The sequence below is a fragment of the Schistocerca serialis genome, chromosome 8 (genome assembly GCF_023864345.2).
Source record: "Schistocerca serialis cubense isolate TAMUIC-IGC-003099 chromosome 8, iqSchSeri2.2, whole genome shotgun sequence".
NCBI lineage: Eukaryota > Metazoa > Arthropoda > Insecta > Orthoptera > Acrididae > Schistocerca > Schistocerca serialis.
The window spans coordinates 199,726,695-199,742,855 of NC_064645.1; the positions used below are offsets into that span (position 1 = coordinate 199,726,695).

The window sequence follows — 16,161 nt, forward strand, 5'->3', positions numbered from 1 at the left end:
GTAGTCCTATTACCTGTGAAATGATAAGTCACTTTCCTTACTCCATCGCTCCGTACAATTGAAAGCAGAACAAGAAATCACCATTTCGATAATCCGTAATTCCTTATACACCGTACAGACCGAGAGAAACTTCTTGGCAAATTCAAATATGGCGGGCAATACAGACGATAGTGATCAGCTGGTAGAGCCATCTATCGGTAGGTCCGGTAGTTGAGCATCCCTCATTTCGCTAGCTTTAGACGCCTGTCTGGACTGCGCTGTCAAATGTCTCACTGTCTCAGTGAGAGTTTCGCCTTTCATCGGAAGTGCGGGTGCGAACATAGAACGACAGGAACCCGATTCTTTCATGCTTGTGTATGGAAATGTGCCAATTGCCTACGGTGTATTAGATGAATCCATACCTAGCACATCGCACCGGAATAATACTTGACACTTTTTTGTGAAACTTGATGTGTTTTTCTACCAAATGACATAGGATCTGTAAGTCAGCTTAATAAATCTCTATCATTCCAAAGCTGAAAAGTCCTTTTCGACTCACTCTGTTTCTTGGCACTTATGTTGTGCAGAATGCGATTGTTCGTACAGTTGAAGTAATTTTCGTTACCCCTTTGAAATCACGTTCGTTACGTTGGTAACAGATTGCTGAGGAACTCATGTGGCGTGTGTAAACAAAGAGTGACTACCATAACAATTAAGTGGTGTTCAATGATGTAATACTAGTTCGTATTTCTAACAGAAGTTTGGAGTGCTAAAGTGTGTACATTACTTTCGTGGCATTGAATATAATTGGTGCGTTTGCTTCATAGTCCGTTTTGATTAAACTATGGCGACTAGTTTTCTGAAATTACTTAGTTTTGTTTTACAATCTACGAATTTTGCAATGTGGTGTTTAGTGGTAGTATTGTAAGCTTCGTGCCACGTCATGTCGTGTGTGCTCAGGTAAATTAGAGTAGTTTTTCAGGCATCTTAGGGAGATTGTGAAGGGAGACGAAAATTTAATAGTCATGGGTGACTGGAATTCGAGTGTAGGAAAAGGGAGAGAAGGAAACATAGTAGGTGAATATGGATTGGGGGACAGAAATGAAAGAGGAAGCCGCCTGGTCGAATTTTGCACAGAGCACAACATAATCATAACTAACACTTGGTTTAAGAATCATGAAAGAAGGTTGTATACATGGAAGAACCCTGGAGATACTAAAAGGTATCAGATAGATTATATAATGGTAAGACAGAGATTTAGGAACCAGGTTTTAAATTGTAAGACATTGCCAGGGGCAGATGTGGACTCTGACCACAATCTATTGGTTATGACCTGTAGATTAAAACTGAAGAAACTGCAAAAAGGTGGGAATTTAAGGAGATGGGACCTGGATAAACTAAAAGAACCAGAGGTTGTACAGAGATTCAGGGAGAGCATAAGGGAGCAATTGACAGGAATGGGGGAAATAAATACAGTAGAAGAAGAATGGGTAGCTTTGAGGGATGAAGTAGTGAAGGCAGCAGAGGATCAAGTAGGTAAAAAGACGAGGGCTAGTAGAAATCCTTGGGTAACAGAACGAATATTGAATTTAATTGATGAAAGGAGAAAATATAAAAATGCAGTAAATGAAGCAGGCAAAAAGGAATACAAACGTCTCAAAAATGAGATCGACAGGAAGTGCAAAATGGCTAAGCAGGGATGGCTAGAGGACAAATGTAAGGATGTAGAGGCTTGTCTCACTAGGGGTAAGATAGATACTGCTTACAGGAAAATTAAAGAGACCTTTGGAGAGAAGAGAACGACTTGTATGAATATAAAGAGCTCAGATGGAAACCCAGTTCTAAGCAAAGAAGGGAAAGCAGAAAGGTGGAAGGAGTATATAGAGGGTCTATACAAGGGCGATGTACTTGAGGACAATATTATGCAAATGGAAGAGGATGTAGATGAAGATGAAATGGGAGATATGATACTGCGTGAAGAGTTTGACAGAGCACTGAAAGACCTGAGTCGAAACAAGGCCCCCGGAGTAGACAATATTCCACTGGAACTACTGACGGCCGTGGGAGAGCCAGTCCTGACAAAACTCTACCATCTGGTGAGCAAGATGTATGAAACAGGCGAAATACCCTCAGACTTCAAGAAGAATATAATAATTCCAATCCCAAAGAAAGCAGGTGTTGACAGATGTGAAAATTACCGAACTATCAGCTTAATAAGTCACAGCTGCAAAATACTAACACGAATTCTTTACAGATGAATGGAAAAACTAGTAGAAGCCAACCTCGGGGAAGATCAGTTTGGATTCCGTAGAAACACTGGAACACGTGAATACTGACCTTACGACTTATCTTAGAAGAAAGATTAAGGAAAGGCAAACCTACGTTTCTAGCATTTGTAGACTTAGAGAAAGCTTTTGACAATGTTGACTGGAATACTCTCTTTCAAATTCTAAAGGTGGCAGGGGTAAAATACAGGGAGCGAAAGGCTATTTACAATTTGTACAGAAACCAGATGGCAGTTATAAGAGTCGAGGGGCATGAAAGGGAAGCAGTGGTTGGGAAAGGAGTGAGACAGGGTTGTAGCCTCTCCCCGATGTTGTTCAATCTGTATATTGAGCAAGCAGTAAGGGAAACAAAAGAAAAATTCGGAGTAGGTATTAAAATTCATGGAGAAGAAATAAAAACTTTGAGGTTCGCCGATGACATTGTAATTCTGTCAGAGACAGCAAAGGACTTGGAAGAGCAGTTGAATGGAATGGACAGTGTCTTGAAAGGAGGATATAAGATGAACATCAACAAAAGCAAAACAAGGATAATGGAATGTAGTCTAATAAAGTCGGGTGATGCTGAGGGAATTAGATTAGGAAATGAGGCACTTAAAGTAGTAAAGGAGTTTTGCTATTTGGGGAGCAAAATAACTGATGATGGTCGAAGTAGAGAGGATATAAAATGTAGGCTGGCAATGGCAAGGAAAGCGTTTCTGAAGAAGAGAAATTTGTTAACATCGAGTATAGATTTAAGTGTCAGGAAGTCATTTCTGAAAGTATTTGTATGGAGTGTAGCCATGTATGGAAGTGAAACATGGACGATAAGTAGTTTGGACAAGAAGAGAATAGAAGCTTTCGAAATGTGGTGCTACAGAAGAATGCTGAAGATTAGATGGGTAGATCACATAACTAATGAGGAAGTATTGAATAGGATTGGGGAGAAGAGAAGTTTGTGGCACAACTTGACTAGAAGAAGGGATCGGTTGGTAGGACATGTTCTGAGGCATCAAGGGATCACCAATTTAGTATTGGAGGGCAGCGTGGAGGGTAAAAATCGTAGAGGGAGACGAAGAGATGAATACACTAAGCAGATTCAGAAGGATGTAGGTTGCAGTAGGTACTGGGAGATGAAGAAGCTTGCACAGGATAGAGTAGCATGGAGAGCTGCATCAAACCAGTCTCAGGACTGAAGACCACAACAACAACAACAGGGAGAATAGTGGGTAAAATATGGTTTAAATGTTTTCCCGTATCGATGATTAAATACTTAAATTCCTATGGTAAATTAATTCAAAACGGTAACAAGTACTATTATTGCATCATTTTTTGCCCTGCCAGCACTGCTTCTATTGACAGAATCTTCTCCATCTGCAGGCTTGGTTGGTCAAAGTAAAGAAATAATTTAGGAAAGAAAAGACCTGAGATTTTAGTAAAGATCATTAAATTTTGTACATTAAAACTAAATCTTATGTTAGGACCAGCAATCATTACGTTTTCACACTAGGTCAGCATTTTTTAGTAAACGTGACCATTATTCAGATGTGATTCTTATATTGCAAGAAACATTAAAATACTATATTATTAAAACAAATTCCTGTGACAAATAATGGTCTTCAATAAATTCAGTGCCTAGCTTTTTAATTTGTGTAAGGCTGCCTATGTAACATTTTGTATGTTAATTAAAATTTCATAATGAAATAAAACTGTAGTTGAGTTTTATTGCTTTTTTTATATTTATGGATTCTTTTTACCTGCGTTTTTTCTAAAGTTGCAACCACCCAGAGTGTGGTACGTCCACACATTGGCTAGCAGTTACATAAATTTTATTTCTGTAAAATACATGCCATTTGACATTGAATTCAATTCTGATATTGGGCGAGTGCTGACTTTCATCTATTAAGAAATGCAGCAGCTGTGGTAAAGCATAAAGACCATAACAAGATTTAACCTTCTGTTCACTGGAACGTATTTCTGGAGCTCTTGACAGGCTGCTGTTGAAATCTATTTATGTAATTGGGAACATTAGGCATGAATACCCGAAACTGGTTACACCTCTGAAACAAGCATTTTAAAAGTGTGCCTGATTCTGTTACTAAACAGCTGTGAAGATCATGAGAGGTGGTTGTTGTAGTTGTTTTATTCATCTGCAGGATATTGGACATGTCATGATACTACACTTCAAGAGCAATAAAAAAAAAGATGAGTCGTATATTCAGACATTTAGACACAGGTCTAGTTTGACAAAGGTGGAGCAGATAATCTTGATGACTTTATAGTAAAATCCGTCCAGGCTTGTGACTGCAGTAGTGTAGGGAAACCGAAATCAGGATCACCAGATGAAAATTGTTTATCCTTAGTGTACAATAAACATTGCAAAGTTTTTGTTCATATTCTAAAAGGCTTGCACTACTTTGTTCGTTTATTTCTCACTCCCAGATGCTAAACACACAGTTTCATAATGTATCACTACACAATCAGCTCACATCAAGACTACGGTAACTTTGGTTTTCAGTGATGAAGAAACAGAAGGAAGATGGGATTTTAATACCTGAAACCACAGCGAAAGAGTGTACATATGGGTTGTTGGTTTAATATTGAATAAGGCATTAACCCCACAATTTTAAAAGTAGGTTCAACTCCAAGGCCAACAATCCAACTTAAGGGTTTGCACTGTTCCCAAAATTAACATGAAAGCTGGAATTTCTTTTAACATGGCATGGTGAGTTTCTTGGGTCAACTGAACCTATAGACAAGAGCTGTCTGTATAGCTCTGTAATATAATGGTAATGTGCAGTTCGTCATTATACACGCCCAAACAGTAATAGAACATAACGCTGACAATAATTCTTTTGCATTGCAATTAGTTTCTGGAATGTTGATTTGTGACAGACTGATCCGTAGAATAGCCTGAGGTCTTGGTTACTTGGGAGCTGACAGTTTGGTTATGGGTTAGTGAATCCAGTGAACATGAGTAAAAGATATTAGATATGTTGACGAACCATTTTATAATGTGGTTCACTGTTTAAGTTACATTGAATGGTGACATTTTGGTTAATCTGACGAAGCAGCATTGAACACTTAAGTCATTCCAGATCCTTGCTGTGTCTTTGGCAATTTGAAACTCGTGGTTGTGCTCTAATAACCTCACTCTCATCATTCCCTTATTCCTTCTTCCCCAACTGAGGAACAATTTTAGTTAAAAATGAGAATAATGCTAATTTTTGCTACACAGTGGGAAAAGGTATGGAGGGTGCCTGTGGTACATACTGAGGTGAGGCAGAGCTTTTAGAGCTTTACCCAAGATTAGAGACGTGTCAATTTATTTAAACAGCTATCTAATTACTTAACTTGTGGAACACCTAAAATAACTTGGTTCAGCTACATTTGCGGTTCACATCATTGCATATCTTTGGGAGAGAAATCATTAAGTTAAAAACATTTTGTGTATTTTCATTCAACATTGTCAAAATAAATGATGTTCCGAGGCAACACATCTTTACAAAAGGAAATCTTCATTGTTTAAAAGTGTGCTGTAAGAATAATACATGTTACCCAAAATCATCCTGGAGACATGTTTAAGGTGTCAGACATTTTGAATCCTGTTGCAACAGAATGTGTATTTCCTCATGAAGCAAATTGTAAGTAACCTTCTACGATTCAAAAGGAACAGTGATGTATGTCTATGTCATTCATTATTCCACATTAAGGTTGTCTTTAGTGTATTTTCTCCATCACCAGAGTGGGCACCAAAAATGTTTGAAGTTTCCATTCTAGTTGTTTTTCCCTCACCACTTGTTAAGTTATCATTCGTGTAGTGACTCTAGATGTGCAGAATTGAATATTTTTTGTTTCTTTATGAAATTGAGACCGAGGCAATTAGCAGAAAACCATTCAATAAAACTGCTAAGAATATTATTTATCATTCTGTTGCTGAATTTATGTTTGGGTTACAATACTAATGTCATCTACAAAAGGAAATAATTTTGTTTGTTTATTTGAAGTCAAGGAATCTTATGCTCTGTAGATGTATAGGGCCAGTGACAAAATGTTAAATACATTTTCACATATCTCATTTGCAAACAATAAATGTTATTTAGTAATGGGAGCATTTGTCTTAAGTTTTATTGTAAGCAGTGAAATAGACTAAAATACACTTGAAAATTCAGCATGTGTATCATGTGCCAAATACAGCAGTGGCTACAATACAGAAATGCTATAAGACTCTGTGTATATTTTAATATACTAAAATATAGATGATACCATAGTAATATCTTAGTAGTCATGTTACATATGAGTATAAATGTATTATTTTTTTTAGAGCTCTATGAAACAGTGAATTCTACCTTAAGTGGAGGCAAGCATAAAAAGTAATTGTAAGCACTGTGTACACAGTATATTGAGGACTTAGGATAAGGCCAATAGTTAATGCAAGTTTGCCTTCAGATACTCACTGACAGAATAAAGAGTATGTTTCTTCAGCAAGTCTTTTAACTTGTTGCGAAGAGCTCAAGAGTGTGTGTGCTTTTTACAAAAGAAACTGTCTGTAAAATATGAATACAGGGGACTGGCAATATATATTAAGCTCTTTAAAAATGGGTTTGGTGCAGATTGTATTGATAACCCGCCCCCCCCCCCCCCCCGGCAATATATATTAAGCTCTTTAAAAATGGGTTTGGTGCAGATTGTATTGATAACCCCCCCCCCCCCCCCCCCCTCTCTCTCTCTCCCCAGAAAGGAATACGTAATTTTTGTTTGTGTTTATATCACATGATTACCCAAGAATTCTGAATTTATGGCAGAGACTGCCCAGCTTGCCATATGACTCTAGCTTCTGAAGCAACAATGAGTGATTAACAAGGTCAAAAGCCTTACTAAGGTCAGTGAAAACTCCAGAAGAAAATTTCTTTTGAGTAAAGGCTGTAAGAATTTGGTCAGTGAAACTGAAGAGTGCATCATTAACAGTCCTGTTTTTCCTAAATCCAGATTGGTGTTTGCTCAGTGATTTCATTCTATTTTATTTTTTTGAAATGCATTTATCTATTATATATGACTTTCTCAAATATATTAGATATAGCTGGGAGTATGGAAATAGGACGATAATTGTTACATCATATCTATCCCCCCTTATGAAGGCTAAAATTACCTTTGAGGTCTTTAGTACTTCTGGGGAATGGCCTCTGCTTATTGAGCTGTTGATCACATCACATTGTAGTGTGACAATTTCTGCAGATGTATCTTTTAATAAGTAATCTGAGATATCAACTCCACATGAAAATGATGATGTGACTGTTATGATGTTTAATACTTCTTCAATTACTGGAGTCAGGAAAATTCATCTGTCAGGCACTTGGAATATAGGTTTATGTGATACGGCTGGTACAGTGATTTCTGACACTAGATTATCAGCAGTCTATGAAAAATGCTAGTTAGTGCACTAATCTGTTTTGCATTAGAGATTTGTTGCCTTTATCTGGAAGTATTCGTGCGAAACCCATCTGGGTTTTGTTCCTATGCTACCACTGACAACTTACCAAACTGCTTTACTCATATTACTTGAGTTTACAATAAACTTGTGGTTAGAATTTTTCATTATACGCGACCTGCATGAGGATTTTTAATGCTTTTTTTAGAGTTTCTTTGGAAATTTGGATCACTGTTTGTCTTACTTTCTATGTAAAGTTTTTTTCTTTGTTGTAGCCTATGTGATCTACCCTTTGTATCCTTTTCTTTTCAGTTACATTTCTGTATGTTTTTTAAGGGAACAAACAGTGTTACAATAAAAGCACAGATCGTCAACAGATAATTTGTTTCATTTTCAATGTTTTTTTTTATGATTAATTACCAGGTATTGTGCTTTAGCTGGTGCTAAATTAACATTAAGCTCTTGGCATCTGCAATCTCTCTTCCATACGTGATTTTGGTAACAAGGGTTTATTTACGCCCATTTCTTTGAGGTTAAGTAAAAGATCCCATAGCCAGAAAGTCCATTGTGTAAGTTTTGTAAACTGAGTACAGGTATAAAGTAGTGTGTGGCATGTATTGAGCTGCAGGATGTGGGTGTTACTCTTGTAGACAACTTTACTATGTTAGACACAGAAAATTTATTCAGTAGGTTGTTTAAGTCAGTTGATTCATATGACTCAGGGGCAAAGTTTATATCAAAATCCCTAAATAATATAATTGTTTTGCTTTGTATAATGTAGAGGTTCATAACTCACTCAAACTCCTCTTGGAATATTGATAGAATACTGTCTGGTGTCATGCAAATAAAGACAAAGGGGTGTTTTTTTTTTCTCTTCTCCAGATGTTAAGAACTTAGTGTCTTGAACTGTTTTATACATTTTTCGTAAGTTCACAGAACTGGTACCTTCTTTTACTGATATCAAGTGACCACCACCCCTTTTGGATGTTCTGCAATAACACGAGCCAGTATTATAGTTTGTAATATGGTTTATGATACTCTTATTTCATCATCTTTAAGCCAGCATTCTGTAACACACATTATTTGTACATTTTTGAGTTCATTAAGATAGTACAGCTGGATTTCTCAGAGCTTATTTCTTATTGATTGTACATTCCAATAGAAAATACAGAGGGCTGTTAGTATTCACTTTACTTGCAGGTTGTGTAGCATTCGCTGTTTTAATAGTTTTTTTGTTACCACTACACTTTGTGCACATATAACTGTGGATGTTACCTGTTGCCTTAGTAGTTTGTTGGAGACATAGTCTAGTTTTCATTTAGCATTAACATAGCTGGTCTTGGCTTGTTTAATTTTCCCTTCACTAAAGTTGTACTGCATAAATAATTTTTTCCAAGATCATTTGAGGTGAAGTCCATGGCATATATGAAATCTTCTTCCAAAGCTATTTGCATCTACAATTACAATTCTATCATTATTGAATTGTTTGTAGATTTTAAAAAGGTAATGATTTGCACTTTTCGTATCTTGATTTACACAGGAAGGAATATCAACAACGTAGTGAAAGACAAATTGCTATTTACCATAAAGAAGATATATCAAGTTGCAGACAGGCACAATTCTAGAATGCCAACAGGTGCATCGTCAAGAGGTTGTTGGGGAAGGAAGTGGGGAAAGAAGGAGAGGAATGGGGAAAGATGGGTGGGTGCACTGGCAGAGTTTGGGAGACAAGAATGGGGAGGAGATGATAGGAGAGAGGTGCTGGAAACTGTTGGGTGGAGGGTGTGGGGACAGTATGTTAGGGTAGGTTGATGCTGGGATAGTTATGGGAGCGGAGAATGTTGTGGTGTGAGGATAACTCCCATCTGTACAGTTCAGAAAAGCCAGTGGTAGAGGGAAGGATCAATATGTCTTGGGTAGTGAAGCAGCCATTGAAATCAAGTGTGTTACGTGTAGTTGTGTGCTGTGCCAGAGGGTGGTGTACTTTTCCCTTGGCTGCAGTTTAGTGGTGGCCATGGCCTGGCGGACAGCTGGTTGGTAGTCACATTAGTGTAAAAAACTGTGCAATGATTGAAGCAGAGCTGGTAAATGATATGGCTGTCTTCACAGGTGGCCCATCCCCTGAAGGGGTAGGATAAACCTGTGACGAGACTGGAATAGTGTTGGGTGGGTGGATTGGACAGTTTTTGCACCTGTGTCTTCCACAGGGATATAATCCTTATGGCAAGAGGTTGGGATTGGGTGTGGCATGTGGCTGGCCTCAAATGATGTGGAGTTTGGGTGGCCCATAGAACACTACTTTAGGAGAGGTGGGAAGTATCTTGGGTAGGCTGTCCTTCATTTCAAGGAACGGTGATAGGTAATTGAAGCTCTGGCGAAGGATTTACATAGGATTCATTCATAAGGTTGTAATTTTCTGTTCATTATACGTTAGACCCTAGACCGTTTACATACCCGAGAAACAATGATGGACCTAAAATCGAGCCTTGTGGAACTCCGCAAGTGATTTTTCCTCCTTTCAGAAGAATATCCCTCGCTTACATTGGTTGAATCATTGAGTACAACTTTTTACATTCTTTTTGTTGGATATGACATTATCCATTGGTTTGTTATTCCAGGGGCAGATGTGGACTCTGACTACAATCTATTGGTTATGAACTGTAGATTAAAACTGAAGAAACTGCAAAAAGGTGGGAATTTAAGGAGATGAGACCTGGATAAATTGAAAGAACCAGAGGTTGTAGAGAGTTTCAGGGAGAGCATTAGGAAATGATTGACAAGAATGGGGAAAAGAAATACAGTAGAAGAAGAGTGGGTAGCTTTGAGAAATGAAATAGTGAAAGCAGCAGAGGATCAAGTAGGTAAAAAGATGAGCGCTGATAGAAATCCTTGGGTAACAGAAGAGATATTGAATTTAATTGAGGAAAGGAGAAAATACAAAAATGCAGTAAATGAATCAGGGAAAAAGGAATACAAACGTCTCAAAAATGAGATTGACAGAAAGTGCAAAATGGCTAAGCAGGGATGGCTAGAGGACAAATGTAAGGATGTAGAGGCTTATCTCACTAGGGGTAAGATAGATACTGCCTACAGGAAAATTAAAGAGACCTTTGGAGATAAGAGAACCACTTGTATGAATATCAAGAGCTCAGATGGAAACCCAGTTCTAAGCAAAGAAGGGAAAGCAGAAAGGTGGAAGGAGTATATAGAGGGTCTATACAAGGGCGATGTACTTGAGGACAATATTATGCAAATGGAAGAGGATGTAGATGAAGATGAAATGGGAGATACGATACTGCGTGAAGAGTTTGACAGAGCACTGAAAGACCTGAGTCGAAACAAGGCCCCCGGAGTAGACAACATTCCATTGGAACTACTGACTGCCTTGGGAGAGCCAGTCCTGACAAAATTCTACCATCTGGTGAGCAAGATGTATGAAACAGGCGAAATACCCTCAGACTTCAAGAAGAATATAATAATTCCAATCCCAAAGAAAGCAGATGTTGACAGATGTGAAAATTACCGAACAATCAGTTTAATAAGCCACAGCCGCAAAATACTAACACGAATTCTTTACAGACGAATGGAAAAACTAGTAGAAGCCGACCTCGGGGAAGATCAGTTTGGATTCCGTAGAAATACTGGATCACGTGAGGCAATATTGACCTTACGACTTATCTTAGAAGAAAGATTAAGGAAAGGCAAACCTACGTTTCTAGCATTTGTAGACTTAGAGAGAAAGCTTTTGACAATGTTAACTGGAATACTCTCTTTCAAATTCTAAAGGTGGCAGGGGTAAAATACAGGGAGCGAAAGGCTATTTACAATTTTTACAGAAACCAGATGGCAGTTATAAGAGTAGAGGGACATGAAAGGGAAGCAGTGGTTGGGAAGGGAGTGAGACAGGGTTGTAGCCTCTCCCCGATGTTATCCAATCTGTATATTGAGCAAGCAGTAAAGGAAATAAAAGAAAAATTCGGAGTAGGTATTAAAATCCATGGAGAAGAAATAAAAACTTTGAGGTTCGCCGATGACATTGTAATTCTGTCAGAGAGAGCAAAGGAGTTGGAAGAGCAGTTGAATGGAATGGACTGTGTCTTGAAAGGAAGATATAAGATGAACATCAACAAAAGCAAAACGAGGATAATGGAATGTAGTCGAATTAAGTCGGGTGATGCTGAGGGAATTAGATTAGGAAATGAGACACTTAAAGTAATAAAGGAGTTTTGCTATTTGGGGAGCAAAATAACTGATGATGGTCGAAGTAGAGAGGATATAAAATGTAGACTGGCAATGGCAAGGAAAGCGTTTCTGAAGAAGAGAAATTTGTTAACATCGAGTATAGATTTAAGTGTCAGGAAGTCATTTATGAAAGTATTTGTATGGAGTGTAGCCATGTATGGAAGTCAAACATGGACGATAACTAGTTTGGACAAGAAGAGAATAGAAGCTTTCGATATGTGGTGCTACAGAAGAATGCTGAAGATTAGATGGGTAGATCACATAACTAATGAGGAAGTATTGAATAGGATTGGGGAGAAGAGAAGTTTGTGGCACAACTTGACCGGAAGAAGGGATCGGTTGGTAGGACATGTTCTGAGGCATCAAGGGATCACCAATTTAGTATTGGAGGGTAGCGTGGAGGGTAAAAATCGTAGAGGGAGACGAAGAGATGAATACACTAAGAAGATTCAGAAGGATGTAGGTTGCAGTAGGTATTGGGGGATTAAGAAGCTTGCACAGGATCTGCATCAAACCAGTCTGAGGACTGAAGACCACAACAACAACAACAAAGTTTTTTCAATATATTGCTTTGATTTTTCTCTTGAAGTGCTTGTCCCTAAACTTTCTACTATGTTTAAGAAATGAATATTAAACATACATGATACCTAAGACTTATTATTTATAACACTTCTATATAAATCAGTTGTGATGTTACCCTGTTCTGTGGCCTGTTGTCCGCTCTTTTGTTTCACTAGACTTAAGGCTGTTGTCAGAATTACTGAGTTCTGACGTAATGTGCATGTTTTTTGATTTTTTAATAACTTTTGTTAGAAATTTTGAGCAGTTTTTATAATGTGCAACTACTGCAGTATGTTAACTTTTTCTTGCCAACAAATAAAATTCCCTTTTCCTTTCACAAGATGCTTAATCCCTCTAGTGAGGTATGTTCCTTTACATGGACATTTGACGTTCTTTCTCATATGCTTATGACAGAAGCTCTTTTCAAAAATGATATGAATTAATCATGTAGTAGATTAAATTTTACGTCAGCATTTGGTTCGCTATAAATTTCATTGCAGTTCATCTCTTGTAAACTGTTCTTAAAAAATTTGTTGTGGAGGAATCATTAATTAGTTTAACTGATTGTTAACTGATTTCCAGTGAGGAGAATATACTGCAAGCCACTCTCCTATTTATCTGCATTAACTGTGCAGCATGATCAGAGACAGTACTTTTTACTGAGCATATAGTTATTTTCTTGCTTTGAGCTTCATCAAAGAAAAAAATATTTATTAGAGTCCTGATATCTGCAAAACCAAGAATTGCAATATCCTGTTGCAAGCTTTAGCAATAGCAGAACAAATATATATCATCAGCACAGTCTCTCGAATGACCAGCCAAGAGTTCTCAAACCAGGAATCCCTCTGCATAGAATGCTGTAAGTTATCCTGCCTACAGTGCCACATATGCTGGTCCGTGATCTGGGATGCAGCAACTTTGGTCAATCTGGTAGCTTCTGTATAATGTAACACTTACATACTCTGCATTAAATTGAATAACTGTTTGAATTTAATTGTGGTCTACATGCACCCGTATTGTGGTATGCAAGGACCTATTTGCGAACTTCATTGTCATAGGCATTACTAACAAAAAATGAGACTAAAATTAAATCTCCAGCCACAAACAACGCTTGGTTCTAATAATTTCAAACTCTATAACTGCCAATACCAAAATAACCCGCTAACTAACCACCTCAAACTTTTCCTGTATTATTCTTACAAACAGCACTCATGGAGTCGAATAAATCACTAATATCTCTCACAGACAATTTATAAACTATAAACATCCCACACTAGAGAGTGCCACCACATACTGAAACACGCTCTCTTCAAACTAAAATCACTTCTAAATATGCTGTGCCACCATGATGTCGCATATTGGAAGACAGTTACATCATGAAACAAAGCAAATGGGTGATAATGCAAATTTCAGTTGACCTCTACTGTTTTATCCACCCATATGGGAAAATTAGTTACTGAGCTCAGATTTTAAGATTCAGGTAAGGTTTCCAGATCATTTTTCCTCTCATAATCCTTTAGAAATACTACAATGAAGTCATCACATACTATTAACTGCGTGCCACTGTCTGACAAGGTAGTATACAGGGTGTTCATTTTAATTGAAGACACTGAAATATCTTGAAAACGATACACTGGATCAAAAAAAGTTACCCAACGATACCACACTCGACCTGCCACCCCACCCTGCGCATGGGTGGCAACTTTGAAATCCTCAGTGGGAAACCCCCCCCCACCCCTCCCCCCTTTTTTTTTGCAGGTTTTCATTCTATGGTAAAACCTACATACATTTTGTATGAAGCAATTTCTTTGTTTTCCAACAGGTGGTGCTGTAATCAGAGGTATAGAAATGAGTACACAATCGTAATGTGTGACATGCTGCTCAATGGCAGGTGAGACCCCAACTCCGTCTATGAGGGTGGGACAGGCCAGGATTTCATAACTTCCAATTGGAAACCCCATTTGCAACTTTGCATTCCTGAGACATATCGAACAGGGGACTACCCGAAGCGCCACTGTGTCCTCGGTGCAAACTACACTCTATCATAACAGGCAGCACACTGCGACCGAGGCTCACATGTCGTGTAGACGTAGAACAGATAGCAGCTCTAAACAATACAATACTTGTGCAGTGTTTATGCCTGCACCCCTACCAATCATTTGGAGAACAGATGTGCAAGTGGACGATGAATGTTGCAACCACAGAAGAAAAAATTGAAAAGATCTTGAGTTAAGGAGAATGTTGGAGAAATTTTGAGGCTGCTGTTGCATTGTACATAGAGCATTATCTAGAGCAAGTTCACTCTCATTTGTTCTTTTACAAAGTTGTGAACAGCTTTATGTATGATGGCAGCATACAGACCAGCAAAAGGAATCGAAGCAAACATGTTACAGGAGAACCTAAGGAAATAGCTGTACTTGTGACAGTGCACCACAACCCATGGATAAGTGCCTGGCAATTATACTGCGATTCTAGTATGGCTGTAGGTAGGAATGTCACAATATTGCCTATGTCATGAGTGTCATCCGTACAACGTGTCAGCGCATCAAGAATTTCATGGTACTGGTTTCCATAACAGGGCAGTGTTTTATGAATCGGCCTGTCAACAAATGCTAATGACCTCCACGTTCTTTGCCAAGGTACTATTGTCCGATGAGTCTACATTCACAAACTGTAGTAGCATTAATCAGCTTAATATGCATTAGTGGAGTGTAGACAACCCCCAACTGGTTACGGCAAATTGATCAATGTCCTTGTTCAGTTACGTATGGTATGGCATTATGGGGAACAAACTCATTGGTCCACATTTTATGGACAACATGTTGAATGAATGCAAGTATTGGACATTTTTGGAACAGGAACTTCCTGCACTATTGCAGGATGGTGCCCTGGACATTTGACAACGTATGTGGTTTCAGTATGATGGTTGCCCAGCATGTTACACAAATGAAGCATGGGAGGTATTAGACCACATTTACATTGTTCGATGGATCAGCAGAGGTGGCCCTATTAATTGGCTTGCTAGGTTGCCAGATTTGATGTCGCCAGATTTCTTTCTGTGGGGATAGTTAAAAGATAAGGTGTACCAGCAAGTGCCAAAAGGCTGTGAAGGTATAGTTGACCACATGAGAAATGCCTGTGCTGACATTCCTGCAGATGTGCGTTTGTCCTGTGTACAGTCATTTGAAAAGCGGACCACTAAGTGTACTAAAGTTGGCGGTCCTATATTTGAGCACTTACTTTAATTGGAAAAGTAGAGTAGAATCTGCCTCGAACCACAGCCACAGTGGTGGGTTGAGTAGTGTCCTGTATAATATGTTGGAGAAATACAATGTTGTGGATGGGGTTTCCAATTAGAAGTCATAAAATCCTGGCCTTTCCCACTCCTGAGGCACGGTGGTGGGGTCCCATGTGCCATTTGATATTCAAGGGCTGTTGTGTAGGTGTCATAAATTACTATTGTATACCCACTGTATTACTCCAATTAAAGCACCGCCTGTGGCAAAATGGAGAAAATGCTTCATACAAAACGTATGTGGATTTTGCCGTAGAATCATAATCAACAATAAAATTGGGGCTTCCAATTGAAGACTTCAAAGTTATCCCCCACCACCCACACTCAGGGTGGGGTGGGGGATTGAGTGTGATGTCATTGGATGTCTCCCTCCGAGACAAACAAATAGGAATTAC

At 38.5% G+C, this 16,161-nt stretch overlaps 1 protein-coding gene across 1 annotated transcript in view; it reads left to right on the plus strand.

Annotated features, from left to right (window-relative positions):
- Positions 1 to 260: 260 nt before the first annotated feature.
- LOC126416414 (1,5-anhydro-D-fructose reductase-like) overlaps positions 261 to 16,161 on the plus strand; it is a 121,332-nt gene continuing 105,431 nt past the window's right edge. The window contains exon 1 of the mRNA XM_050084132.1: positions 261 to 789. The gene's annotated coding sequence lies outside the window, so the exon portion shown is untranslated. The remainder of the gene's footprint in view (positions 790 to 16,161) is intronic.